Raw genomic sequence first — 16,185 nt, 5'->3', positions numbered from 1 at the left:
GAATCTCCTTCCTCATAGATCATTTCCACAGTGTGAATGGGCCCAAACTATGCAGCCAGTGAAACATCCAGGCTGATTCATGGGCTTTTTTCTTTGTTCTTTGTGACCCCTTTAAAGACAACTGAGGTGACTGCAGTACCAGCAAGTGCTCAAGAGGAGAAACTGGCTGTAGTCTGTTCTGCTAAATGTGCAGTGAGGGAATGTCCCTTCACAATTTTTTCTGTTAGAGTTTTGGTTGAAATTTTGATTTGCTTGGTTTTGTTTTTTCTTATGTTATTGGGATATTACATGTTTTTGTTTTTGATTTTCAATTTACTAAAGTTTTTCACAGTTTATATAAATCTTGATATTAAAATTTGTTTTTTAAATTTATTTCTTATGAATAAAGACTTGATCTGTAACTCTTGACTCTTTATAAATTTTATTTAATCTTCTTTTTACACTCCAGATTTTATCACTTTCCATGTTCACTCTCTGATTCTTTAACCTACTGTCCTGCTCCCCATTTGTCCCTCCAAAAAGGTCTGTAATCTCCCCTCAAATCCCTCCTCCAACAAACCTCCCCATTCCTTGGTGTCCTTTGAGGGTTAGGTGCACCTTCTATGACTGAATCCGGACCTGACAGTCCACTTTTTGTAAATGTGTTGGGGGCCTCATATCAGCTTGTTTATACTGGCTGATTGGTGGTCCAGTGTCTTGGAGATCAATGGAGTCCAGTTTATTTGAGTCTGCTGGTTCTCCTACAAGGTAACCATACTCCTGAGCTACATCCAACTTTTTACTAAGTCAACTACAGGGGTCTTCAGCTTCTGTTCATTGGTTGAGTGTAAATATCTGGAACTGACACTTCAGGGTGCTTGTTTGGTCTTTCAGAGGGCAGTCATGATAGACCCCTTTTTGTGAGCATTCTTACCCTCAGTAATAGTGTCAGGCCTCTGGTCCTCCTCTTGAGTTGGGTACTTTTTGGGTCCGTTGCTGGACCTTCAGCCAGACTGGTGGTTATCTCAGGTTAGAACTCTGTCTAGGCTACCTGGCTCTGGACTGGTAGCTGTCTTCTGATTTCTCCTTGCCTGCACATAACTATTTTGCCCCATTCAGACATTTTCTGTCTAAGAGTCATTTCTAACCATGGTCCGTTGTGACAGGCAGGGTTGTCTTTTCTCCACCTTGCTTTACACCACTGAATCCACTCTATACTAACACAGAACTAGGTCATTTCTAGATTGCTTTTTACAAGTTGTTTTATATTCATTTTCCCCCCTTAGATCTTTCTTAATTTACATTTGAAATATTATCCCCATTCCAGTTTTCTCACAAACCACAAAATCCTATATACCGTCTCTCATTTCTCCAGTTCTATGAGGGTGTTCCCATCTTCCCACTCACTCCAGGTCACCCTCCCTGGCATTCTAGACAGATTACGTAGGCAAAACATACTGTAGTTCAAGATTTTGTTGCTGAGTTGTCTGTTTCTCTTTTAATAGCCTGCAAGGTACCATCCCTCACAAAAACACTAGAATTTAGGGAAAAGCATCTATGTAGGCACCAGCTGACTTTTCCATGTTCAGTGAGTTGTGTGGTTGTTGTCATCAGTAGTGGGACCGTTGTCAGTTTGCAGATAGCATACTTTTGTCTCAGCACAAGCCTGAGGTGTTGGATGATCTCCATGGAACCATATGCCAAAAACTCAAATAAATGCAACTAAGTTCTCCCACTGGAAGCTTTTCATGACTAGAAGAGATGACCAGTTGAGACTCTGTATTCCCCAATACTGAAACTCCTCATTAGGAACACCATCATACTTTCCAGAACATTTCCACTGTATAAGGTTTACACTCCCCCAAATGGTTCACCAATTCTAGCTATATCCGCTCCATCTCACCACTTGCATGAGCCTCCTTCTCCATCACGTCTCCACCCATCCCTGCTAAGTTGACAAAATCTACTTAACTTCTTCCAACCAGTAAAAACCACAAGACCTTCTAAACCTCTGTTTCTCAACTTTCCTAATGCTGTGACCATTTATTTAATATAGTTTCTTATGTTCTGGTAACTCCCAAGGTTAAAATTGTATTTACCCTTCTTAGCTGTAATTTTGCTACTGTTAGGAATTATAATGTAAATAACTCATACACAGTATATCTGACAGGGAATCACTCTGAACTAGCCATTTAACCTCTGTGTGGTATGTCTGTAGAAGTACATATTTGAGGGGGTGGTCTATGGCCCCTTGTTTCCAAATAACTGCAGAGGATTTTTATATTGTTCTAATCCATTTTATCTGTCAGATTCAATACTCTGACCATATGAAGCCCAAGAAGAAGGAATATCAAAATGTATATATCTCATTGCTTCTTAGGAGGGTGAACAAAGTACTCACATGAGGAAATATGGAGACAACATGTGGAGTAGAGACTGAAGGTAAGGCCATTCAGAGTCTGCTTTACCTGCAGATCCATTCCTTATACCTGGACACTATTGTCGATGCTGGGAAGTGCTTGCTGACAGAGGTCTGTTATAGATATCTCCTGAGGGGCTCTGCCAGAGCCTGAAAAATACTGAAGTGGTTGCTCTCACTCAAACATTGAACTGAGTGCTGGTTCCCAGGTAGAAGTATTAGAGAAGGTACTGAAGCAGCCGAGGGGGTTTGTAGCCCTATGGAGGGAGCAACAGTGTCAATAGCCCAGACCACATGGAGCTCCCAGGCACTGAAAGACCAACCAAATGATACACAGGGAGGGATCCGTGGCTCTGGCCACATATGTAGCAGAGGGTGGCATTGTTGGTCATAATTGGAGAAGAAGCCCCTTGGGCCTGGGGGTGTTTGATTCCCCAGTGTAAGGGAATGCCAGAGAGGGAAGACTGAAGTGAATGGATGGTTGAGGGAGCACCCTCATAGAGTAGAAGGGAGGTTGGATGATATGGTTGTTTCTGAAAGGGAGACCTGGAAAGGGAAAATAATTTAAAATGTAAATAAAGAAAATATCCAATAAAAAATAAAATAATTTAAAAAAATAAAAAATAGAAAGACTTGGGCACCTGGTATTTTTTATTAACAAGCTGTAAGGACTAACACCTTAGTAACATCTGTCTTATTGTCACTCGAACAAACTGCTAATAGTCAAGTTACTAATTACATACTCACTCTAGTCTATAGCTGCTCTCTAATCATGACCTCATGGAAATTCTCCCTTTACTCTTCATGTGGCTTCTCTACAGTACTCTCCTCCTAGAGGTCCTTCTCTCTTTCACCCGCATGTCTTCTGGGACCCCTGGAACTCCAATCCACTCCCTGACTGAATTTGGAGCTCCCACTCTATTCTGAACTCTATTCTGGTATAGACTGATCAATACATTTCCTAACCAATCAAACATGATGGAAAATAATTTTTATCAAACATAAAGTCTGCATCCAGATGTTGGTGCATAGAAAAGAGTATCTGAATGCACAGAGCAGAAAAGTATCTCCCCAAATTAATTTTCAGATATTTGAGAATCTTCTCTTGAAAATTCCCTGTTTAGAAGCTTACCCCATTTTCAACAGAATGACTTGTTCTTTTCATACAAAGTTTCTTGAGCTCTCTATATATTTTGAATATAAGCATTCTGTTTCTCTCTCCAGAGTTGGTAAAAATCTTATCATATCCTGAAGGATGCTGCTTTATGCAACTGATGATGTCCTTACAGAAGCTTTTCTGTCTCATGAGGTGCTATTTATTGCTTGTAGTTCTGAGTTCCAGAGCTCTCCATGCTCTGTTCAAAAATTCTCCTGTTCCAATGAGTTAAAGGCTATTCCCCAACTACTCATCTAGCAGATTCAGTGCATCTGTCTTTATGTTGAAATCTTTTATCCATGAGCATCAGAGATTTTCCATCTTCTTATATCTTTGTCAATTGCTTGGTTCAAAGATGAGGCTTTTTAATCATACAAAGTCTTTTGCTGGCTTGCTTTGAGTTTTCCCAGGATATTTTATATTATTTGAGGCTATTGTGAAAGGTGTTGTTTCCTTGATTTCTTAGTTCATTTGGCATTTGAATATAAGAGATCTAGTAATTATTTTTTTTTTTATTTTCCTAGAATTCTCCAAGTGTTTATAAGCCATAGGTATCCCCTGGTGAACTTTTATTGGGTCACTCATGCATACTATCATATCATCTTAAAATGATTAAACTTGATTCATTCTTGAGTTCAGAGTTGTTCAATTTCCACGAGTTTATTGAATTTCTGTTGTCTGTCATATATAGCTATATAGAATGGCGACCTTATAAAATTCAGGAAGTAATGTAAATTTTTTGTATTTGTTGTGAGTTTTTTTTTCTGATTATGAGATCAATTTGTGCAAAAGTTCCACCAGGTGAATAGAAGAAGTTATATTCTTTGTAGTTTGGTTAAAATGTTCAGTAAGTATCTGTTTAGGCCTTTGGTTTATAACCTTTCTTGGATCCAGTATTTCTGTGTTTACTCCTTGTCTAGATGACCTGTCTATTTGTGAGATTGGAGTATTGAGGTATCCTAATGTCGTGTATGAGTGTCCCTAGGTGATTTAAGCAGTAGTACTGTTTCTTTATAGAAATTTGTGTCCTTGTGCCTGGATCATAGTTGTGAAGAATTGAAATATCATGTTGACAGATATTTTCCTTGACGCGTACATAATGATCTTCCCAATTTCTTATATTTAGTTCTATTTTCCAGTTTCTTTGGTTAGATATTAAAATGGCTACGCCTTCATGTTCTTGGTAGTCATCCCATAGTACTGCCCTCTCTTAAATGCTGGTGTCTTCTGCTGCAACTAGGCTTAACAAACATTCTCTCACAGGCCTTCCTCATTGTGCCAAACCTCAGTTTCATTGCATGACCACTTCTGCACTAGGACAGCAACTGAAATTGAGACTTCACCTTCAACCATAACATTCTCAGGCTTCTACCAATGTCAGTCCTCAGCTGCCTCCCATGTCCCTTTCACACCTTCAAAACCACTACCACTGGGTCATTCTTATATATACAGAGTCTAGCAGTAGTTCAAGTACATCCTTAACTGTCTCTGTTTTTTTCTGTGTTCACTGAGCAAATACTCCTAATACTCCTAGAAGTTTTTATCCTCAGTGGTTCTCATCTTTGCTTGATCACTGCTATTTTCTTTGCTCTTGCTAGGTAACATCAATTGTTCTAGCAACCCTTTCTAGTCTTCACTCTGCCTAATTCTGCTTCTGGCTGGAACTAGAACATGGCCCCTTGTTCTTTTATGTCATTACCTGATTTCTGTTTGAAGTGATTTCATTCACTGCCTAAGCTTGGCTGTCTGAAAATTGCTTTGCAGACTGACCTTGAACTCAGAGATCTACATGACTCTGTCTCCTGAATGCTGACATTAAAAGTATGATCAAACATAACTGGACCAAAGTTTTGTACACCTGGAACTCCCTCTGTTCTAGCCTGGCCTTGAATTCAGAGAGCTCATTGCCTGTCTCTTGATGTATTCCACCAGGCCTGAAACAAAAGATTTCCATGGCCAGTATTCTTTAAGATGTGGATCAAAATCCTGTGTTTTCAGCCTCATGTTCTGGATGACTAGTGTGCACTCTCATTCTGGACTGTTTTTCATTCCACATTTAAAGTCTAAATTAAAAGAGTAACCAGGTTATATCACCAAATATGACATGGCTATTCCCTGTTCAACTGCAAATACAAATAACAAGCTTAGCTGTATGGGATCTTTCCATGAGATCATCACCCCCTTGATCTGGTTATTCCTTTCAAGATGGAAGTCAGCACCTTTTCTCTTCCTAGTGCTTCTTTATTCCTTGAGCTTCTTCTTTTTTTTTCTTTTTCACTAACAACTTGCTAATCTTCATCAAAACACTCTTCATGAGAATAAGCCAGAGGACATGGTATTTGTAGGTCTTATGTGAGACTTCTTTGTTAATATGATTAATCTGATTTTGATCACACTAGCTTTTGCCTCCTCAATCTCTCTGTCAAGGGCAAAAAGGAATCATATTCTTTACCGCATTGACATATCACAAACACTGACTCCAGCCCTTATACTAATGGCCTTCTCCTCTCAAATTCCTTGAGAAAGGCTGCTACAATTTAAATCACTCTCAGCATAAGTATCTTCCATATTCCTACTAGGATGGCCCAAAAGCACAACTGAAAGCATTGCACCACACCCCCAAAACAAAGTAACCAACTCCACATTCTACCTAACAAATACGTGATCTGGCCTGCTATAGCAATACTCAACTAATGATACCAACTTCTCTCTTAGGATTTCCATTGGTGTGAAGAGATATGTGCAACCCTACTTTTAAAAAGGACAACATGTAATTGGGGCTGGCTTACAGGTTCAGAGTTTCTAACCATTGTCATCATGGCATGAAGCCTGGCATTATCCAGATGAGAATGACATTGGAGGAGCTGATAGTTCTACATCTTGTTGTGAATTCTAAAAGGCTGTCTCAAGCGTAGCCAGAAAGAGGTCTCAGCCAATAAAGCGAATCTATTTCAACAAGATCTCATCTCTTAATAGTGCACTCTTTGGTCCAAGCATACTCAATCACCTCCAACAGCTAAAACAATCAGGTGCAATAAAGAAACTTGTGGAGTTATCCTTATACATGGTTTTGAATTAAAATACAGAGCAATAGTAAAATAATCTGTAAAATGCCCTTGCTGATCTATATGAAAACAACTGACATTTTGATTTCCAGTCTTGTGGAATAATTCTGTTCTGAGTGTCATTGAATTTACCATCCGTTTGACATAGAATAAATATATACTACAGAAAGCAATGGCTTTCTTAAGTGTACTAAAATCTAACATTCATTAAAGGATTCCATTTAATGTTTCCAAAACCAGCAAAGTATTTTGTAGTGTGATATGCCACAACTGGATAAACTAAGGTGGTTTTTCTCACTATCTTGAGCCCCCACTTTCAGTTTCCTTATTGGATGGTGTGTTAGGCCCTTGTCAAAATTCTTCTGGCTGTTTCTGACTATTGTTCTTATTCTTGTTTATATGTCTCTATAACATTCTTGTAAGGCTTTTATATTACAGATCCACTTTTCAATTGAGCTGGAACATTAAGCCATTAAGGTTAATAAGAATAAAGTCAAAAATATCAATAAGAAATAATCATAATCAATATTTAACTAATTGCAGTGAAATCATTTAGCTTTTCATTTTCTGCTGTCTATTATCATGATGACTGCATGACATTACCATGATCAGGCATAGTCTATAGTCTCAACTGATTCTCCAAAGATGGAGAACAGAGATTGTGTTTGTTACCTGAAATGAGGGACTAAGCAATGGTGTTCAGCATGCTCAGTGCCCATTTCACTTCACTCTGTCCCTGCAGAGTGATCCCAAGGTGTGCACCCATCTGCCTCAGAGCAAGGTCTAGGACCAAAAATGCAGGGAAACAGTGCTGGTTTCCCACTACACAGTGATGCTGGATTCTCCACCAATGTAACACTCAGAGAAGCTAGTGATTTTCATAGGAACAATATTACACTAGAATTGGTGTATATTACTCAGTTCTTCAGATAGGATTTTCCACTTTCAATTATTCTTAATGTAGACTTAAGGAAAGATAAAACAAAGCCCTTAGAATAGAAACATCATTTCTACTTCTCCATCTTCCCAGAATGAAAGCCTGGCAGTGAGAGAATGGTTAAGTTCTTCATAATACACAAGGATTGGTAGGTATGGCCTTGGATGTAGGGTGTGTTTCAGAGTTGTTTTCGGAAACAAGGTCTCATGTACCCCACATTGTCTTCTACTTGGAATTCCAGGTTAACCTTGAGATCAGAGAATCCTGCTTCCACTTTCCAGTAGCTAGGCTTACAAGTGGGGCCTTCAAGGACTTTGAGGACAACACTAGTCACTGAGAGAGATAGGTTTTCTAATGGTGAGGTTAGTATCCTACAGTGTGCCTACAGCCATTTTTTCCATCTCTGCCACCTATTTCAGATTTTGCTTTAAAATGACTACTAAATGACACATAAAAATAAATTGAGCAGAGCAACTTAGGTCAGGATGGTTACATCCTGTAATGTTCTGTATGACATTTGTTAATCTTCATTTTTTCACAAAGACTTACATAGGGCCCATCAAATTAAGAGTCCATATATACTGTTATATCTAATATTGCCTGATCAGAACTAACCAGTGGACAGTAACTTCCTGCACCTTCTTATGACCTACTTGTGGTTTTTTTTTTTAATAAGTTGACAAAGGTGTTTGGGGCTATGGCTCAGCCCCAAAAATATGAGCTATGGTTCTGATCAATAGTGTACACACTCAATAAACCATCAGAGTTTGACTGAGATTGGTGTTTGTGCAGTTTGTGGGGTGGCTCGGGAACCAGAACACGGGATGTAAGGGCTTACTCTGTCAACTCAACTATGTCTATAGTGTTGTCCTACACACTGTGTCTGGCCCCCCCACCGCTATTGACTTTTTTTTCAGACAGGATCTCATGATATAGCTCAGAGAGGCCTGTGAGTAATCCTGCTTTTGTGACTTTGGCACTGAGAGGAGAACCCCAGACACAACCTGAGGGCTTTTTCATTGGTGGCTCCAGTATTTGAGTTTTCTCTGTCAAGAGATCTTCAGACTGTTGTCAGGACCTGATGATTTCAATTCTCTCTCTTAAGGCCACTGGGATAATATGTATAATGCTAAGCACAAGGCTTCATGAGTGCATCCCCTAATGACACTAACATTGCAACCTGCCCTGCAGGCTCCTCCTGAATGTGATTTCAAGCACCTATACATTATGAGACAGGAGATCTTTCCTCCTCCAACTCTTCCTGATATGATTTCTCAGGAATTTTTAATGGCTTATATTGCTGAATTATGAACTCATGAGGTAGGATGAGACATTTCTCAGAAGGGTTTGAAAAAAACTCCTCAGTTAAATACTGAGGAATTACTTAGGTGTTTTCAATAAAATCTAGAGCAATCTATGGCTTTGGAAAGTGGAGGTGTCCAATGTCTGTGACCCAAGAATCACTTTTGAAGGAATCCCTCAGCTTCCTAACTGTACAGGGAGAAAATTAGCAGGGAGGCAAAGGGTGTTCCCCATGACATCAGCAGCCCCTTCTTTGGACATTCCATTGTTTCCTGGAGAGTTCTTGGCATCCCTTGTGATGTCACCTGTGTTGTAGTGACAACAAGTGCACTGAGCTCTCTCAGTCAGTGTCTACAGCATATGTTCATAGATATGTTTGCCTGATTGAGAAGACTTTTTGGAAGAGCAGAGATGGATGTGAGAGAAACTAGAGAGAGGCAGAAAGTAGCTGGCCTTTCATCTGAGAATAATGAAGAACTAAGGAAATGGTCTTGGGGAATGTGGAGTAAGTCCTGGGAAGGGGATGTTGAGCTTCCTGTCAAGAGTGGCCTGAGCTGGCCTTCCTAGACCTTTGGACACAGGAACTAGAGTCACTAGAAATCAAAAGAATTACCATGATTATCACAATACTTAAACATCAAGGATTTCAGAACATTACTTTCTCCATTCCCTAAGGCAGGTGATGGCAAGGCCAAAGCAGGTTTTTTTCAAACACCATGTCTTTACTTTGACTGGTTATTATGGTTGTTCCATTTGGACAAAATGAGACCATAAAGAGTTACAGAGGGTCTAACCTATGCCAAATTAGGGAAGGGCATCACTGCACTTCACTCCTATGGCTTTTTTTTTTCCAGTTACAGTGGCTATATAACAGTTGTACCAGAGAAAGAATTGTGCTTCTGGCCATGATCTTATGTTCTCAGAACTCCTCTGACCTCCTCTCCCTGACAGTTCCCACTGTAGCTTTATTTAACACCCACTGTGTGTGGTAGGCATTTCTATACCTTAACCAAAACCTGTCAGTGTTGATACACTCAGACAATGAAACTTATTGCCACTTCTGTTATGTTTGGTGTTTCAGTAGAGGGAATTGCTCAGTATGTTGTCCATGGTGTCACCCTGCATGACGTTTTAAGTCAAGTACTGGACTTGAGTAACAGGGTAGCAGATCTGAGCGTTTTCAAGCATTCAAGTTTCAATGTGTAGTTAATATATCATGTGACTTGTGAAACCTCAGGACTCTGATACCTAATGCGAAATAGCTCCCTGTAAAGGTGACAATACTTGTGGAGAAGCTATCTCTTTGGTCATCGCAAGCATGTGTAGAGAGACAGAAGAAATACCTGGCTGGTTACATCTCCTGGTCTCTATAGAGTGATGGGAGAGCTGAGATTCACTTAGGGGACATCTTAAACCGGGACGAAACTGTTTGTGATATCACTGGTTTCCAGGCATTGTCTTCTCAGGGTGTTCTGCCGACCCTCTATGCATTCTCACTGTGCACTTTACTTCTGTTCTTCTGCCTACAGTGGCTGGCAAGTGGACATCATCCCCTGGAACTGTCCTAAGCAAGGAGAAGGCTGAGAAGGAAGAACAGAGGCTGACTAAAGAGCTGGAGCTCAGTACCCAGGAGAGAAACGAGCTGAGAGACCGCTTGATCTATGTCACAGAGGGATCCATGAACAAGAGGTACTCATTGCTCCAAACACTTTGGTGTCAGTCTGATATCTGCAATGTAACCCTCATCTTATCCTTTTAAGGTTGTGAGTTCTGGGAAGCAGTACCTCCACAGAGTCCCTGTGCCCAACTTTATGTCCCTAAGTGCTTCTTAGGGGAGAGGCTGAACCTGAGGCTAGGTCAGGAGCGAGAAGGGAAAGGGACTCTTTTGCTTCCTCCAATTGAAATGTTGAACTTGTGGTCTGAGTAAAGAATTCTGGATGGAGGCAGTGGCTAGTGAATGCCCAGCATGCATTTGGAAAGTCCTTGACAGATGCAGTGAGATTGTGGTGACACTTTGTACTTACCTGGTGTTTACCTGAGGGCTGGAAGGTTCTGGCAGTAGCTGGTCCCACACTGTTCATCTCAGTGCTTGACTAGAAGGCCTGAATCTTAGGCCTCTTCTTCTGTCTGTGTGCTTTATACTCTGAGACAGTAATGCTGAATGAATTTCTTCTGATTCTGATTGTGCCATCTCCATTGCTGTATCTCTCTCTTTCTCATTCTCTGATTCTGTTTCCTTTTCTTCTTCCTTGTCAGTGTGCTTGTGTGTGTACACATGCATGTGGATGTGCAGACATATACTAGGTTTACATTTTCTTCCAATCTTTGTGAACTAGGTTTCTCTGTTTTGACTGTGGATTTACCTGTATGACAGTTTAAAGGTGATGTGACAGTTTAAAGGTCTGGGAGCCCCTAATGTTAACAGCACTGCTCATTGCCTTTGTGGTTCCATTTGTCTGTACATTTGTATCTCCTTGGTAGATTATAAAACTGTGTTGATATCTGGTCTCATCTCTAGAATTATGTGGAATGAACGAATGTCTCTATACTATTAGTTATCCAGGATTTAGAGTCCCTGTTTTGAAAGTAGGAAATATATAATCACAGGTTTCTGGTGGGCAAGGACCTGTGGCCTAGTCTCTTTAGAGCATAAGCTGCTAGACCTCCAGTAAGGCCAGCTGAGTGAACACAGGGATCCAGGGTACCCTCCATCTGGATGCCTAGCTTCTGCTGTCCTAGGATAACAAGTTTAGGATAACAAGTTTCCAAAGCTGTAGAAGATGCCAGCATGTAGTAGGAAGAAAATGGCCTTCTGGGATTGTGATAGGACAGGACCCAGTCTGAGTTCAAGTGTTCCTAAAAGCCCATGTTCATGGAGTTCTGTCTTCCTGGGGCCAGACCCTATTACAGGCAAAATCCACTGTATGAAAAACTGAAGTTAAAGGAGAAGAAGGTCATGTCATTTCTGAACAAATTAGAGATGGAGAACACTGAGTTCTGTGAGAACGTCCAGGAGCACAAGAAGGAGATTAACTTCTATAGGTAAGTGCAGGTCATGGAGGCTACCACTTGTGCAATGCCCATTTCTGCATTCCTTTGAACTGGAATGGAGAGGCTCCAGGTCTGGTTCTATCCCTTCTGCTTTTTAGCCTTTAGTGTACCTTGGGCTTTTTGGAATCAGTTTTCTTCAATCTGTAAGAGAACATTAGCCCTCCCAGGGTTATATGGGCATCCTCAGGAGCTTCTAAGATAACAAAATGAGAGGGTTCTTTTGCAGTACTGGATCTCTGGGGCTCAGGCATGGTTTTACAGATGTGAGTGTGATGGAACACATGGATAGACTGCCCTCCCCTTAGTTCTCCTCACCTTCATTGAGGGTATATGCACCCTACTAATTGATGTTGCTGCAATACACTGGGCTGCCATGGAGATACCTCTTTCTTTGGAAGAGGCAGAGGTAGATGGAGATACCTCTTTCTTTTGGAGAAACATGGAACCTTTTTGGTGTTTGGGCTGCAGACATGATTAATTCTTACCTGCATTGGCTGTTTGCTGTTTGTGCAGCTGTCATGGATATATTAAAATGTATTGTTCTAGGCCTTCATGGGAACCAGGGTCCTGGTTTGGTAATGGGACCTATAAGTAGGAATGGCAGGAGGAGGCTGCAAGATCTTAATATTCGGGGTGTGCTTCCTGAAACCTACACAGTCGGCTCCTGTTGCAGTCCTCTTTTGTAAAGAAGTCATTGGTCAAAGTGAAGCATGATTGCAAGGAAGTACAGGCTGATTGGTATCTCCTCCAACAGTACTTGTTTGCCTTGAACCTGACTGTTGAAGATGAACAGGAGCAGACCAGCAACCTCCAGAAACTACCACATCAGGTAGGGACAAGCAGCTTAGTCAGGCTAATACTGTCTGATATCATTTGCCCTTTGGATCCATCTTTGCATTCATCCACCATCTTTCAAATCCACACTCCCAACCAGCCACTCACTTCATGAAATGTAGTTGTTCATTACTCTGTCTACCCACAAGTACTCTGGGAAGTTAGCCTTTTTTGAGACACTGAATTATTGGCAACCATACTTTGGTACTCTGCTTGAAGCTGCAGTCTAGTAAGGGTAACAGATAAATAACATGTCACATTTCTCCATGACTTTGTGATAGGTGGGATGCTAAGCAGAGCTTTGAGAAAGTTCTAGGTATTGTAACAGGACTTGTTCAGGGGTCATGTGACCTCCCAGGTGGGAATCACTTTACAGGGAGTAATTCCAAATGAAAATATCAAACGAGTGCTTCTCAGTGTCAGTGGTCTGGGTGGCATGTGGCCTTCTCCTTTCTTCCTACAACCCAATGAGTTCTCTTCCCATTTCCAAGTTTTTAGTGTGCACTGATAGAAGTCTGAGTGGCATCTTGTCAGCCCATGTGTTTGTGAGTATTTCTGGTTATTTTGCCCTACCTGCAGATATAGCAGCAATGGTTTCAGTTAAAAGATCAATGTTGACTGTCTAGTTGAGGTGCTGGGAGGCAGCAGCTGACATCTAACATGCATGTCCCCACCAATATTGTGTCTTAATAACTGCCTTCCTCTCCCAGGTCTCAGAAACTGCAAGAGAGCTGGAATTGGACACATCCCAGGAAGAGAGCCTCCTGCAGAATGAGTTGCCACCTCAGGAGCCCCCTGCTGAACTCCATCCTCAACAGCCACAGACTTCTTTGGATGAATCTCCTTCCTCATAGATCATTTCCACAGTGTGAATGGGCCCAAACTATGTAGCTAGTGAGACAGCCAGGCTGATTCAGGGTCTTTTTCTCTTTCTTGTAAAACCCCTTGAGAGAGAATGAGGTGATTGCCATACCACCATTGGGATATTATAACTCTTGTTATTGATTTTCATTTTTGCTAATGTGTTTCACAGCTTACATCAACCTTCATTTTAAAGCCTGTTTTGGAAATTTATTTCTTATGAATAAAAACTTGATTTGTAACTCTTGACTGTTTTTTTAAATTTTATTTAATCTTTATTTTTATGCTCCAGGTTTTATCCCCCTCCCTTTCTATCCTCTGACTGTTCCATATCCCATTCTTTCTCCCATCTGTCTACATGAGGATGTCCTCAACCCTTCCAACCCCCAAACCCCAAACCTCCCCACTCTATCGGGTCTTCTTGAGGGTTAGGTCCATCTTTTCTGACTAAATCTGACCTGGCAGTTCTCTACTGTGTATGTTTTGGGGGCCTAATATCAGTTGCTTTATGCTGCCTGGTATGTGATCCAGAGTCTGAGAGTTCTGTGTGGGTTCAGGTTAATTCAGATTGCAGGTCCTCTTACAGGGTTTCCCTCTTCCTCAGCTTCTTCCAGCTTTTGCTTAATTCAACCACAGGGGGCAGCAGCTTCTGTCCATTGGTTGGGTGTAAATATTATGAATCTGACTCAGCTGCTTGTTGTGTCTTTCAGAGGCCAGTCATGATAGGCCCCTTTTTGTGTGAACTCCATAGCCTCAGTAATAGTCAGACCTTGGGGCCTCTCCTTTAGCTAGTTCCTACTTTGAACCTGTTTCTGGATCTTCTTTTCCTCAGGCTTTTCTCCAGTTTTGTCTTTGCAGTTCTTTAAGACAGGAACAATTATGGGTCAGAGTTATTTACTGTGGGATTGCAACCCCACCCCTTCTTGATGCCCTGTCTTTCTGCTACAGGTGGGCTCTACAAGTTTCCTCACTTCACTGTAGGGCAATTTCATTTAAGGTCCCTCCCTTTGAGTTCTGAGAATCTCTCACATCTCAGGCCTCTGGTACATTCTGGAGTGTCCACTCCCGCAACCTCCTACCTCCTAAGGTTGATCATTTCTACTTTTCTGATGGCCCTCATGAGTTTAGTCCTGTTCCCCCCACTAAATACCTGATCATAGTCCCCTCTTCCCCTCCCTGTCCCCTTCTTCACCTAGGACACTCCCTCCCTTCCCCTCCTGTGATTGCTTTCTTCTCCCTCCCAAGTAGAATTGAGACATCCTTACATGGGCCCTTGGGCACCATTTATTAAAGATGCTTTCTTTTTTTTAATCATATATTTTTGGCTTCTTTGTCAAAGATTAAGTGTCCATATATGTTTGGTTTTATGTATGGTTCTTCAATCCTATTCCATTGAAGACACCATCAAGGTGTCTATCTTTGTACCAATAACATGCAGTTTTATCACTATTGTTTTGTAGTATAGCTTGAGGTCAGGGATAATGACCCCCCCAGAAGTTCTTCTTTTGTTAAGAATTGTTTTCCCTATTCTGTGTTATTTGCCTTTCCAGATGAATTTGAGAAATGCTCCTTTCATGTTTTGAAGAATTGTTGGGGTTTTGATGGGGATTTTGTTGAATCTGTAGATTGCCTTTGGTAGGATTGTCATTTATACCAATTCTGCTACATGAGCCTGGGAGATCTCTGCATTTTCTGAGATCCTCTTCAATTTCTTCCTTGAAAGACTTGAAGTTATTGTCACACAGATCTTTCACTTGTTTAATTAAAATTACCTCAAAATATTTTATATTATTTGTGGCTCTTGTGAAGAAAGTTGATCCCTCATTTAATGGAAAATAATTTTAAGTAAGTTTGCAACAATAAAGTCAAAATAAAGTTGGAGATGAACAGAAGCAGTTACTTTTTGTAAATAAATGTACATCTACTCTGCAATTATAAAGGAAAAAGGCAAAATTAACTGAAGGTTTATTACTCTTTATTAATATGAAGACAGAATTGACTATAAAATAATATATCTTGTAGAAAATATTATAACCACTTCAAGAAAAAATTAGTGTCAATTTTGACCAATAGATTACCCAATTTTATTTCATAATATATCTGTGTAAAGGATATTCAAGTATTTAAGTGTCAAAATATAATTTGCCAACAGACATAAATGGGAAAAAAAATTTCATTTACCTTAATTATACATGTGAACTTCAATGATTTTAAAGACATGCTTGGATCCAACAATAATTTTCTTTAAGCTATCTTAATTTGATTTATTTAGATTTTAGTTACAAAACTATCAAAAGTATATTAAACTATGTTTAATATAATTTAATATATTAATACAATAATAATGTATATATTAATACATATTAATATATACTAATAATATATTAATATTATAGTATGACATTAACTAATTCATTTCTACTATTTTACATTTTGTTATATTTCATGACTATAAAATTTCTTTAAAAAATTTTAATCAGTAAAAATCACATGCACATGAAATTTTGAATTTTCAGAACTAATCATATTTTCAATATAATAGTTGAAAATTAATGTCTTTATTTGCTTTAATCAATCAAAA

The 16,185-nt window shown here is 40.0% G+C and overlaps 1 pseudogene; it reads left to right on the top strand.

The window, feature by feature from the left end:
- The first annotated feature begins 9,230 nt into the window (after window positions 1–9,230).
- LOC114628121 lies at window positions 9,231–13,616 on the top strand (annotated as a pseudogene).
- Window positions 13,617–16,185: the final 2,569 nt, after the last annotated feature.

Source organism: Grammomys surdaster, unplaced genomic scaffold (assembly GCF_004785775.1).
Source record: "Grammomys surdaster isolate TR1022 unplaced genomic scaffold, NIH_TR_1.0 264, whole genome shotgun sequence".
Classification (NCBI taxonomy): domain Eukaryota; kingdom Metazoa; phylum Chordata; class Mammalia; order Rodentia; family Muridae; genus Grammomys; species Grammomys surdaster.
Note: the sequence above shows the minus strand (reverse complement) of the source record. Positions and strands in the feature narration are given on the sequence as shown.